Genomic DNA, 14,768 nt, shown 5'->3' on the forward strand with positions numbered 1-14,768 from the left:
GTCACAGGTAGCTTAGTCTTTTACATCTCTTGATCTCAGCTCAGTACAAGTAACACGCTGTGGTAGGGAACTCCTGTTTGGTAACTAGTGGTTTTTATGTTTGTAGTCATTTAACTTCTATTCATTTAACCATTTAACTTATGCATTTAACTTATGGGAAAGAAATGTCAGGTTTGTGCAGGCTAGTTAGAGGTGCTAGGTACATTTGGTGTCGTATTGTCTTTAACTAAATGAGTTAGTTCATCTTCTGGCTGGGGTCTATCTGGGGTTATATCATGTCAGTTTGGCAGGAGTGCCTGTCCTTGGTTAGGCCTAGCAAGTTTCTCTAGGAACTTGTTGTGTTTAGGTAGAAGTGAACGTGGATAGAGCTTCTAGCTCAGAAGCACATCTGTGGCTGTGCAGGCTGCCAGTTTTTTGGTTGATCTTTTTACCCAACTGCATTTGAGTTTGGAAATACCCCTCACTAGTTAGCACTGACTGCAGACTTGTGTAGTAGCGGTGGGTCTCCTGTGACAAAAAGAAAAACAATTATCTAGGATACATAAGTGGCTCATTGGGACATAGAAACCTTTTAAACGAAATCCCATCACTTGATAACAAACATCAAAAACATCAAACCTGTAAAAGTTGTTTCATTTTGCAATTTTTTTGTAATCGTAAATAAATTCGAACATGTGAGCTTTTCTCTATGTGTTGAATATCAACAGCAGACCTCTTAGACTAAGCTTTATTCAAGGACAACCAAAAACTGAGTTGTAGAAGCTGTCACTCCAGATGTCATATGATAACAGGATAAAATACCCTTTCAGTACACGGCCTCAAATATTTCTTCCCCGACTTCTGAATGCCATCGGCCTTGTCGGCTGGTTTGACGACAATAAAGCACAAAAAACAGGATTTTGTCATTTTATTTGCATCATGCAACTTCAGTGTGTAATGAGATTGAAATGCCATAGTTATCCCTCCCCCGTGTGAGAAGTATTGTATTGTACAGCATCTGATTGATATGTAAGAAATACTTATGTAATATGATAACAACCATCTGGTCTAACAGCCACATACAATTTACTAAATAGCAGGATGAACATGAAGAATATGTCCATCATTGCAAATGACGATAAGAGTCACTCGAATAATATTCAACTAAAGATTTAAACGATGTTCTTAAATGTCCTTTGAGTGGCAGAACAAATGAACAAACCATTGTTAATCGCTTACTTGAGATGAAATCTGTTCAGCTACTTTAAAAGCAGCTTCTAACTGGTTCCTCCCTGGTAAGGCCGTCATGCAGTCCAACAAACTTTATAGTTCTGCTTTGATTCACCAGGAACTGGTAGGGGATCCTTTCAGCGCCTCCAGCCTCCTCTGAAACACCAGAGCATAAACATGTTCCACAGTGTTCCACAGTTTGATCGTTTTGTTTTTCTCATCCTGTGGGAAACTACGTACATGGATGCAGGTTGTTGTAAGGTTTATTTATTTAACATATCCACCTCCAGCACCTCTGTGATCCTGAACTGGATAATTAGTTAAGAAAATGTGTGAATACATGTGCGAATGTCTCGTGCTCATAGACTTGCAAACTTGACAAAACTTTTTCGGACTTTTCAGACTACATGTAGCTGTCCTTGTATATCACGTGTATGTAACACAATTACTTTTTCTGTCTGCTTTCCTGTTTTTGTAATTGGTCATTACTTACATTTTGATTACATAATGTAAGTTCTTAAACTATCAGATAACATAATTGGAAACAATGTTTCCAATTCAGGGTCAGCTGTGCCCTCAGTGCAGTTGTCTCTGCAAGTACTTCTGCTTCTTGTCTTCTCCTAATATTGACTGCCTGCCTTTAGTATCATTCACTGTCTAAAGGAAAAAAGGACAAACACTTGTCTTCATTTAATAAATATATTCATACAATCTATGGAAACTCACTAGCTCACCCTATGGTAGAGAATCAATTTCTCTAAAACATTTCTGTAAATGAACATTGTGTGAGAAAGAATGAAATGAGTTTTTCAGGGGACACAGCAGTCCCACACTGATAAATGAAACTTCTGTGGATGAAGAAACTGCCAGACACCATCCTGGAAAATGTCGAGTGAATACAAGACTGGTATATAAATGAGAAATATGTTAAATGTACATAAGTATTGTTGCTCACCTTTGTTTCTCAGAATGTCACTTTAAAAAATTGCATGCCATCAGCGCTCAGGATTGAGGCAGAAAAAAAAGCTTTTAAAGACCTTTTGATTTACAATCCGGCTCTGAAAGAGCAACAGGAAAAAAGCACAGTGATGTAATAATTAGACGTGCTGCCTATTGGTGCAGCACTAAACACAGGTTTCCAAACTGTAGCCGATGCAACTTAAAAGTATTAAGGATGAAGCGACAATGCTTCTCTTTGCTTTTCCTCTGAAATCTGTTCTTTGTACTAAACAAAAACAAACAATGTAAAACTTATTAATAAATTAGTAAAACTTATTAATACATTTATCATTAGGCTCCTAAATTGTGAACCATCTTCAACCTGTTTTCAACAGAAAAAAGTCTCACACTCAATGCAGCCTGACTCAAACCTGATTATAAATGTTCAGCAGAGACACACAGACAGAGAGCTTAACTTAAGTCTGGCTGTCGTTGCATTTAATATAAATGTTAGTGTAAACTTCTAGCTGATTCTCACGTGTGACAGATGTGCCAGCAGGAAGGAAGGTCTATAAATCTGCATCCTGAGGTTTCTCATGCAGGATTAAAGGAGTCAGACTTTGTTCAGAAATGTGGAATTTTATTTTATCGACCCTGGCTGAGTCTCATACAGTTTAAATGAAGCGCTGGAACTAGCACATATTGAATATAAATGCACTTAAGCTAATCGGGATGTTTATTTCAAATCTGTGGCTGTGATTAATCATTTTACTGGTAACTTAATTAACTATCAACTTAAATAGCCATGACAGAAGCTAATAATTCTGTCATAACATCCTTTAAATAGTAACTGCGTTACTGCAATATATGCTAACCTTTACGAGGCAACTTTAAGCTAGCATGTAATAATATCTACAAATATATCTCAAAGCTGTTATATCCAATCTAACTGACTTCCGGTGGATTCAGTGAGAGTGGATTCAGGGGTCTTCCCATACTCCCGTTAGTGATCCTCGATCTGAATATGATCTGATATCAGCTAATAACATCCATTGAATGGACTGATAACACCTGAAGCAGGTGTTTCTGTAGCTAAACTGCAGGAAAGAGAAGAAAAAAAGAATTTAAAAAAAGGACTTACAATTAAAGTAACTGGGGAGAGTGACGGTCAGTGTGAATAGACTCAGAAATGTTTTTCACTACTCAAAGTCTTTCTAAGGCCTTGGAATTTCATTTATTTATACCACTAAACAAGCAAACAAACAAAAACCCTAATGTATCTATCCCTCTCTGCCTGGACATCAACATGTGGAAACATTTAGTTCATCATATTTTCAGTGTTTGGATAATTTAGGGGACGGGCAGGTTATCTGAGAGGTTTTCCTCCAAGCTCAGGTTTTTTTTCCACATGTGTCCTTTCCTTCTTGACCTTTCCCCAAAGGTGTGTGTAGAGAGGAAAAGACCAGAAAGTCCAAACACAAGCATGACAGATTTCACTGACATCATCACTATACCAAAACTAGGTGCTGAACCACGCTACCAATCAAACAATCTCCAGGTGAATAGGCAGGACAGTTGAAGAACCAGGTAAGGCTTCGCCTCTGGAACACACAAGCAGAGTTAAACACATACCTGCATACACAGGCAGAGGAGAGAGTGAGAGAGCAAAAGGATGGAGAAGAGATGGGTGGTAGAGGTCTGGGAAACCATGACTGAGCTAATGCCTGACACTGACAAACATTCATAATTCAAACTCATAATTCTCTTACATATGAGGGTTTTTTTTTAATCACATGAAACAATAACATGTATGAATATACAGGTAACTGGGTTAGTAGGTGAAGCAATGTTCCATGCCGATATTATAATTTAATCCATACGAGGGGGATAAACCCTAATCTGGATATGGATAACAGAGTTTGTCCTCAACTTGTATGATGCAGTCAGTGAGTCAGTACTTGGAAAAAATAGTTTGTATTTGGAAAAAAGAAAGCAGATCCTGAATCTGTCATAATGTCACTGATGATGTGGCGAGAATGCTTCAAGAGTGCATGAGGTAAGTAAGAGGATGTTTTGGTCTAGTTCTTGTAGCAGGTCAACACAGCTGTACAACACTGAGGACAGCCTGATGTGTTGTTCATGCCGTATTTTGTCAAAGTCTAAATCCTGTCCCGAATTTCTCTAAAGGATTGACACTGTCAGACTTTGACATTCTTCCTCCCTCTGTGTATTATAAAACATTCACTCACACATTCACTGGTCCCTTTACTAAGTACACTTTGGTAGTTCTGAGTTGGAAACCCTTTTGCCTTCAGAACTGTCTTAATTCTTCATGACATAGTTCAAAAGGATGCTGGAAGTATTGCTCTGAGATTTTGGTCCATAGTGATACCATCACACAGTTGGGGCAGATTTGTCCGCTACACATCCATGATGCCAATCTGATGTGCCACCACATATTTGAAGTGGCCAGCAGGTCATCTTGATCCTGTCAACATGGTTAAATGCACCGAGTTGCTGCAATGTAATGGGCTTATTATTTTCAATAACCTACAGTGGCCATTGAGTGTATATTTGTAAATAATCTATATCGTTTTCTAAATTGTGGTGAAAACTGGTAAAAGATAACAGGCATTTAAAGATACAAACTGATAGGTGATCGTGACACAGAGCAGGAGTTCTTAAACTTAACTTTAAGTTAGTAGTAGTGTTAAATAGTACCATTAAAAGCAATTTTAATGCTAATAAAATATTAAAGTGAAAAGTCAGACATGAAATTAGCTAAGAGCAATCATCCAATCTCCTAGGACACCAAAATATTCAGAAATGATGCTGTATTAATTAGCTCCCAAAAATGAATCAATGTAATAATTACAGATTCATTTTGAGTAATTAAGAGTCCTAACTGACTTCCTACATTTTAGTTTCCACCTTTGTAGAGGCTGGTAGCCTTTCCTCTGCCTGGTGAGCCATATCATGTACCTTGCTAGTTTGTAACCATTTTAAGTTTTTAAATATCACCTTTTAAACCCCTTATAGATAAATGAGACTCCCTCTCTTCTGAAGAATACGATCTGGCTTGCACTCCTGTTCTTTGACTGCTTACTGTATTCATCTTATTTGCGCTAAGTACACGGAGAACATGTGGCAGTGTTAGTGCCAGGTTAGAGAGAATATCTCACTGTCAGTCCAAGGCAATCCCCCCTCGTCCCTGTCCCACAGTCAAGGCACTTAGTGCAAGGCCTTTATTAAAGATATCTCAGGGTGAAACTGAAGCAATGCCAGCAATGCAATTAAGAGTTGCGAAAAAAAAAAAATCAAAGTCAAGCTGTAAGGAATTTAATGTGTTATTTTATTTGCTCAGCCTATCTCAGATTACCTCAGTGTTTGTTTTATGACGTGAAGCCAAACTTTCTGTCAGTGCTGAGAAGGAAAGGGCAATGTTAAACCGATACCAGTTGTGAGCATCTGGATCTTGTGAAATTCAGAGCAGCAAACGTGTTTTATATGATTTCCGCTTCCATCTATACACAATCTTTCAAGTTTACTGGAGAGCAAAGGGTCATTTTAATTTTCCACCTACAAAAACAAAACAAAAGAAAATTAAAAAAAAAAACAAGAAGAAATGAAGTAAAGGTTTATCACATTAATTACATGCAGAAAAACTTGCTGTTTAACGGAGCTGTCCCCCGAGTCTACCGACCAGGACGATGGAAACTTGCTGTGCAGTTAATAGTGGTGCTCCATCTTTGCCGCCTCAAATAAGCTGATCATACAGCTACCGAACTTTCTATTTGTCATCACCCTCCAGAAACTTCTCAGTGTGGCAAGTTTCTCTCAGTGGAGATTAAAGCCTCCCAAAACAAACATTTTTTAGCATATCTCATTTCTCACTGAGCAGATACCGTTGTAGAGATATGGAGATATGCTGTAATAGAGGTCTTTTAGAAAATGACTCATATACTCGATACAATAACTTGGGCTGCAGCAACCTTATGCAAAATCATAATTTGTTATCATGCCAGCATCGGACATATCTCATTTAACAGATTTAAAGGGTTACACATAGCCCCTAGGTTTTTACTTATTTTTTTTTACAATACATGCATAAGGCCAGACTAATCAAGAAGCTAAAGACAAGAAAATTAATTCTTAGTGAGAAATAACTCGAGGCCATGTGATTAACATCATTTTAGATCTAACTGATGAGCTCTCTACACAGACAGCGAGATGTTTCCACTCTGTTGGAAGGATTAATAACAATCATAAACATGGGTATGGTCCATGAAGGACACTGGGAGGAGAAGCCTGTTTAGCATGTCAGTATTTGTATCAGAAATCTAATTAGCTATTTTAAGATAACACATTTTTTCCTACTTTGGATGCAGGGAGATGTCACATTGTCCTTTCAAATTGTAAATTGCAAACACAAATTAAATTAATATCATAATATAGCAAGGACAATTTTCTGAATCTGCTTCACACCATTTGTTATTTTTATCCTGCTGTAGTACCGAATACATCTCAGATGTTTGATGTGTTTGAGAAGCAGAAGAGACATAGGCATGGCATAGAATAAAGTGGGTTTTCACAATAGATTTCACTAATCTTTAGCCACATGTTTGGCCTATTTTTCCCTAACTCGCAGCGAAGGTTAGGAAAGGACAGCAAAGATGTCCTGCTTTTCAGCTGAACGCTTTGGCAGGAGCTGGATGATTATGACAGAGAGCCACAAATTTGTTTCTCTCACAGTATAAGAGGAATCATACATGAGCAGTAAATCATAAAAAAGCAGCTTTGAAAATATATTAAGGGGATTAAAGCATCCAAAATAACCTGCCTTTGAAATCAATCATTTTAATCCCATAAGTAATAATTCAGGTTAACAAGGTGATTTGCTGGATATTGAGCAGCATTTTAATTGAATAAAATAAACACGAGTATAAAATGTGCTAAAAATATAAATGTAATTAATAGAATCAAAGAAAGTATATCGCACTTAAAAACAACAACAACAACAACAGCAGTGAACAACAGTGGAAAGACTTGGAAAGATTTTAAGGGGCATAAATGTGGAAATTGAATGAATAGTGAAGTCGCACATACATATAAAAGCACAGCCAACTTGAGTTACTTTCCTAGATCCAGGATTGCTCAAAGAATTGCTAAAAATAACATGCAGGTAATGGAAAGAGGTAAATCTCAGCTGGTTTCTTTATTTTATCACCGTATTTTTCTGATTCCAACATGGTGCCGTGGGGAGATTGAATGTTACACATGTTCCAAGTTTATACTGTGGATAGGAAGGTTTGATAAGCAAAAGAGGTTTAAACTTTAATCTGATTGTTTCTGTGTGATATAAAGGATTTTTTTCCCCTTTTTGACACGTGGCTCTTAAGTGTTTCAGCCCGTGGCATCGCGGATTCCAAAATGTGGTGGAAAAGGTGGATCGGCGAGTCAAACTGAAGAAAATGCATGAAAATCAACAAAAGCAAATTTTTGGAAAAATAAATCACAAATTATTATATGTGTTTTAAGCATGCTTATCTGCATGGTTAATATGTACTGCTCAATCTGCATGTGTGTGTGTTTTTTTAATCTGTTTTTTGTTGTTGTTGTTGTATGCTGAGGTCTCTCAGCCACTGTAGAAAAGTGCAAAGCCCAGTGGGAAAGAAAAAAAATGCTTGGCTGCACCGGCTCTTCCACTCTGAGCATGAGCAGCGTAAGCTTGTCAGGAGTGAACCGACTCATCTGCTGACTGCCTCTCTCCACCTCAGTGCCACCTTGTTTAGCCTGATCCGCCAATCTTCAGCAAGCTAATGCAAGATGACACTTTGTCACCAGAATCCTAAACTCTACCCACAATACAATTTGTCATCGCATTCAGGATCCCGTGACATTCATAAGAGCTTCTCTGTCAGTATCAATTTCAGTCTTACTTTAAGGGGGTCTGAGCCCTGGCATTCTCAATAACAGATGCTCCAACAGTGTCCCCAAGGTTCATCGCCACAGTATCCTCAGAGTGCTCACGGCCCTGACAGCTGGTCATATTCATAGTACAATATCTACATCTGCTCTGCGTCTTTAGCTTGTCCCAAATTAATATAGTCATTTTTAGTTTAGTTTTTAAATTGTGCTATGTTTAGAGACCTGTTTCAAAAATAATTTTATACATCAACACACACTTTTATAATTGTACATTGATTTATGCTGCATTTACTAGCCTATGAGGCTGTAACATCCATCTCTAATCAAGGTGACACCTGTCTGATACTGGCCTAAAGGCAGAAGTGAAATACAAGCGTAATGATGCATTTATGAGAAGTAATGTCTGACCCTTGAGGAAACAATGCAAATTAGACACCCGGACATTAACATACTGGCTCTTGACCTAACCGACATTATACTAACATTTACATTACTTGTTCAGCCCATAATATGATCACTGTGGAGAAAGTTTTAACTGAAGGTTGACGCAACCTTTTCAAGAGTAAGGCTGGGCAATCAGTCTTAATCTTGGGGAGCAATGTGCGGTTAACCTACTCAGGTTACATCACATCTAATATATCTGCTTTTTGCAATCTGCCTGTATTAGAAAAGTAATGAATTGAACGTGGAACCTAATTAAAAGTAGACTGCGAATCTGTAAGTCAAAAGGTCAGCAGTCTGTTTCACTGTATACTGGGCCTCACAAAATTAACCTTGTCAAGTAAGATTAGGATAAAAATACTTGTGTGCAAATCAAAAAACACCAGTAGAACCAACTCGGTGAAATCAGTGTGACTTCAAAAGGCGAATAGCTGTAACCTTCTCCGAGTAACCGCTTCCTATAGCGAGGCCTGGCAAAGTGATTAATCTTTTTATTTTTGGATCACTTTCCTACTTCTCTATTTCTTCATTTGGTAATGCAAAAGTCAGACAACAGTTCTGCCAGAAGAACTACTTTGTCAGCAAGTTAATTGCATTTACATGGTAGAGTGAAGCCAAAGCTGGAGCAAATTAGAGAACTCAGCCATGGACTCTGCTGAAACAACAGGCACTTTGCAAAATGCCACGTGAAAAATAAACACTCGACAATACTTTAAAAAAAAAACAACATTTGTCAAAGTTACTCGCCATCTGCATTTTATACAAGATCTTTTTCAATATTTTTCCTTCTGATTTGTCCACATGCAGATCATTTTATATCCTAAAACAAAGAAAGAAAGAAAATAGTCCTCCGAGGGAAAACAACAGGAACAAGAGGACTGCAGACAACGGCAGGTGGCCAGTATTATAACCTAAATCTCTGAGGGACGAAATCCATAATTTGGATGTTGGGCAATGCATCCAGTTGTGGTTGTTGGTATATGAGACATTTGAACACTCAGTCGATGTTTTAAATAATAACGGCTTGTCATTTACAGTGTTGTTTTACCCACTTTATCAGTCTGATAACTGATACTCAACAGTACCTTGATTTTTGAATTTCTACTTTTCCTGAAATTGGGTTTGATTATTGCAAGAAAATATACTTCCAAATGGCCAACGGTATAATTTGAGCACAGCAGTCGACCAGTTTTTGAAGATGTCCCTGCTGATTTAGAGGGGTTGATGACTCAGTGTTTACCACTAATGTTTTCAATGAAGTATTTCCACTGAAAAACATTTCCACTGCTGGCAGCACTTGAAAACTCTCAAGGTGACCTCACCTCACTTCACATAGTTTATAGCTGGCCAGTACTCGCCAGTAACACGTCATCAAGCACCAGGCCCCGAAAAATATCGCTTCCTACATTATAAATAACATTTGGGGTTTGGATTTTATTTTTCTTTTCGCTCAGCACAGATTAGTGAATCTAGTTAGTGAATTGGAATAATGAATCAATAAGTTAACATTTTAAGGCAAACAAATTATTAACAAATGTAGCTTTTATTACTAGGGTGAGAAAACAGATGTTTATTTATATATCCAGTAAAGATAAAGTAACTTCACCAATAATTTGAGAGTAATACTCAACATAATTTCTCTAATTAATTCTGTTTTCAGTTCCAGGAAAAATCTGTCCCTTTCACAGCCTCATTTCTTTGTACCATTCAAGTTAGTTGCAAGCATCGGGTGTTTTCTGTGCAGTTTGTGAAATGCTTTTAGACATTCGCAGCAGTTTTTAAATATGGTAATATTTAACAGTTAAGTTGTAAACATAATGAAGACGCTAAAACTTTAGGCACAATTAAAGGGAACCAGATAGTTGCTTGTTGTTTTTTCGTTTTTCACATTGCACCCAGTCAGTTATTAATATAAAGTTATCGAGCAATTTGAGACTGGGCAGTCTTAAACTTCAATAAATAAATAAATAAATGTTAGAAGTAAAGAATTGACCTCATAGTGCTGGGTGTATCTATACTGCTGTTAGCAGGAGTTAAAGTGCACTGGAATGATGTGGAATGGTGTACTGACACCTAAAGTAAATGAGTATTTACGTAGTATTTTAACGAGAGCAGCTCTTCCATCTGCACCATTTATACATTAATGGTGCAGATGGAAGAGCTGCTCTCGTGGTACTGCAGCATCTAGCTTGTGCTACTAAAGAGCAGTGAACATAAATGGAGTACAGTGGCAGGTACTTTCAAATGCATCTTTTCAAACAGCTCAATAAATCACAAATCACCAAACGAAAACTTTCGTTCTGTGCTGTTTGTCATACAATGTATCTCATTAGCTAAGTTTAAACTGGCTAGAAAAAAGTGTGACGGTCTAGCAGATATAGAGATGTAAGAAAAAACACATGAGAAGAAGATAAGCGATTATTTTTCAAAGGTAAGAAATGCTCAGCTCATGACATTTGATAAACTGAATTTTAAAGCTTGCATGTAATGTCCTAATTCACTATTACTTGATGTGTTGCTGAAGTTATGATCTTTTCATGTTGGGAAACATCTTGCATGAAAAACTCTGCAGTTTAGTGCAGGGTTGATCACAGTAATGCACTTTGTTGGACTGGTGCAGAGTATGGTGTGGCGTTCATGGTCAATTAGGTTAAATAAAGGGTCGCAGACGTCAATTTAAATTTATGGTGATGTTGTTGATTAGGTTTACTGACCAAATTCTACATTTTATACTAGCTTCGTTCTGTGAGGGGTCGGAAATCAGCCATGATGGCCCATGAAACATCTGCTTGTAGCTTGTTAAACTCAGCTAGCTAAAGCCACAGAGAGCAGGAGAAGCGGCAGGACAGATCAGCTGATCACAACCTGCAAACAAAGTAAAATCTACTGAAGCTCACAATACAAATCATTGGGTGAGTTATTTCTAACTGATTCTTTTTCCCACGCTCCACTGCTGCACCTAATCTTAGGGTCCCCCCACCTGCCAAAGCCCACTTTAACCCCTGCCTGTAAGGTATGATTTGTAAATTGTCTTTGCAGTGTGCTCCAGGAATCCAAATCAGCCCATCCTGTCCATTAATTTAAAATGAAAAAAACAACATTAACCAAAAAACTATTTGCAATTACAACCTCATGAGCGCACCAGGGGCCATTGAAAATTTAAATCAAACAATAAAAGCTTAATTTCATTTGTGCGTTCAGATCATAGGACTGCGAATACAACAGTTGTGTGAGGCTGATTCATGTAATACCCCCCCCTCTCTCTGGTTCCAGAATCCCGCTGACACAGCAGCTGTGAGAAATCCGTTGTGGTTGTGTGTGTGTGTATGTGGGTGTGGGATCTGTGTGTGAGTGGGAGGGTGAGTGTGGGTGTGTGCACCTCTGCTTGTGTGTGTGCATTTGTGTGTGTGTGTGTGTGTCACTGTGTGCGTGATTGTGTGCCTGTGCAGGTGGTAAGAGGGAGGGACAGAAATGCCTGTGAGCTGAATAACAAATCTAGCATACGGCACACCTGAGGAGCTGTCACTGTCATAATCAGCCGTTTATAATGCATGGCAGAAGGGGGACAGGAGTCGAGAGGAGGAAACGAGGACACAGTTGGTATCAAAGCTCTGTCAGTATTATATCCTTTTCTTTTATCCTCTCTATTGCTGCATGCAGAATTGAAAAGGTGAGGCAAGACTCTTTTTTTCAAATTCATTTTCACTCTGTTCAAATGTTCTACGAGTGATGCTGTGGATTTTTTTGCTCAACCACATTTGTCACATGTGAAAATCTGGACAGCTCTACTTCCTCCTTGCCTTCATCCTTTCTTCACACCCCACCTGGCCCAGCAGGTTTATGTCCGGACACCTCCTCCAGAGAGAACTCAAGGTGACACATAGTTCCTCAGGCACAGATGAGAGGCTGTGTCCCTCGGCTTCCTGACAACCGCCAGTTGGCCCCCTCGTTTCTTCCTCTTCACAACCACACCAGAGTCTCTGCCCAGTGTGTACACCCCCCCCCCCCCCCCTCTTGAGCCCTGTGTTGTTTCAGTGCTAGCTAATCTATGGTTCAGCTGTGAGGGCCACAGGAGCGGCAGGTTGACTCAATTCCAGCTCACTGACACAATCATTCACTGCTTGCACTGGGAGTGCTGGGGTTGTGTCCGGGTAGCCGGAACGCTGCCTGTTAGACAGCCTGCCTGATATTTTTCTGCAGGGTCAGCAGAGACTTGGCCAAGCTAGCATCGTGATGGAGTAAATCAATGAAACCCAATTAGATACCAAGAAAGATGAGGGGGGTATTGAGGAGGAAAAGCACAAACAGAGACAGAACAGGATCCTTAAGACTTTTTTTTGGATGAAAACATCCTAAAGCACAGAATATCATATTTTTTAAAAAACGGAACTGCAGATAGCTTCAGTGAAGATCCATGAGTAGGGATGGGTACCGGTATCCGGTTCTGACATAAACGGTAGTAACCAGACCGAAAAGCAGCGCACATTTCGGTGCTTTATTTCGGTGCTTTTTTTTTTCCTGAGCTGTGATACACTTTAGATTCTAGCCAATCATTTTACGTTTCCGAGGATAGTAGGCGGGTCCAGGTACGTACGTTCTTATAGAGCAGAGCTACAGATTAAAAATGACCAAGGCAAAGGGGTCAAAAGTCTGGCTGTACTTCACAGCAAAATATGCAAACTCAGCAGCCTGCAACAAGTGCTTTAAGCTGATACTGTGATACTGTCAAAGGAGGTAACACCTCAAATCCGATGAAACACCTGGCGACGCATAGCGTTTTTTTTAAAAGCCGAGAAATGCGCCGTATTTGATAGCTTGCTGCCAGACCTCACACCGTGCACATCTACTGCAGGTGGGTTGCCTGTTATCGGACCCGGAGTTAGCAACATCGCCCAAAAACAGGAAGAGGAGAGTCCTGGCCCCTAGCCCTGCCAGTGTGGCAGAAATGATGACGGATGATGATGGCAGCAGCAGCCGTTCTTCTCTGCGTGAGTCGCTTAATGTTGTTCGTGTGTAATTTACGTTGAGTACGCTAACCACCTTATTAAATTAATGCATGTAAGGTGAACTAGCAAACATCACCATAGCTACATGCGGCTGTCTTCTTGTTTGATGGCAGATACTCCCTTCACCCTGGCCAAAAAGGCTAAAATGACCAAAGAAAAAGTGGAAAACAGTTAAACATGAGAGGTTTTTGGACAAAGTTTGTGTTTTTTCCATTGTTTAAGCACTGCTTCCAGCCAAGAGTGATGCCATAAATCCTCTATAGCTGCAGAAAAGGCTAACATTGTTATCTTTTTACAAAAAACCAGCTGAACATGAGAGGTTTTTGGACCAATTTTGTGTTCTCCATTCTTTAAGCACCGGTTTAAGCACCGTTTAAACACCGTTTAAGCACCGGCACCGTTTCAAAAGTACCGGTTTGACACCGGTATCGGATAAAACCTAAACGATACCCATCCCTATCCATGAGATTTCAAAAGTATTGTGTGAGACATGCTTTGTCTGTTTAAGGAGTGTGGATTCTGTGAGTCACACTGATGAATCATTCTTTGGTTTAACCAAATATAGTAAAGCACCGCTATGACTAAGGAAACACCAGAAACACTGACCCTAAAAACTCTTCACTTCAAAGTCTTTGCTGTGTCCTACTGACCCTTCCTCAGCATCCCAGCGGGTGAAAGGAACAGTCATGAGTCTGTGTGGAGGGCGAGAGTAAAGGCAATATGTCTCATGATCACCTCCTGAGTGAGCCAAATGAGGCACCCTTCGCACTGAGCAACCTGCCACTAACATCTGCTGCTTTGGCTACAAGTGCCTTTCTATGCTATATAATTTGTGTGCTTCTTAATGGTTTGAAGCATTGTCTATGATACAAGGAAAGAACTGAATACAAAAACTACCATTAGTTTAACAAAAAAAAATGCATTTTCTTATTGACATCAGTGGATCGTTTTTTATTTGGGTTTTTTTTGTTTTTTTTCTTTGGATGGCAGAGATTTGCACATATTGAAGGCAAACACAAGTCTATCACTGGATGAAATCCAGGCAGAATCACAGAATGAACAACAATGCATTACAACCTTCTCTATATTGCTCATTTTTAGGTGCTTTATTTTTCAGCAATTATCTGTTCCAGATGAAAAGTGCGGCAATATTTTCAAAGTTAATGAAAGAAAAACATCACTTTTGATAACCTGCTGACTGCTAATGAGCTGTAAAGATAGCATTATGCACCAGACAATAATCCT

Source organism: Simochromis diagramma, unplaced genomic scaffold, assembly GCF_900408965.1.
Source record: "Simochromis diagramma unplaced genomic scaffold, fSimDia1.1 OVJJ01000205.1, whole genome shotgun sequence".
NCBI lineage: Eukaryota > Metazoa > Chordata > Actinopteri > Cichliformes > Cichlidae > Simochromis > Simochromis diagramma.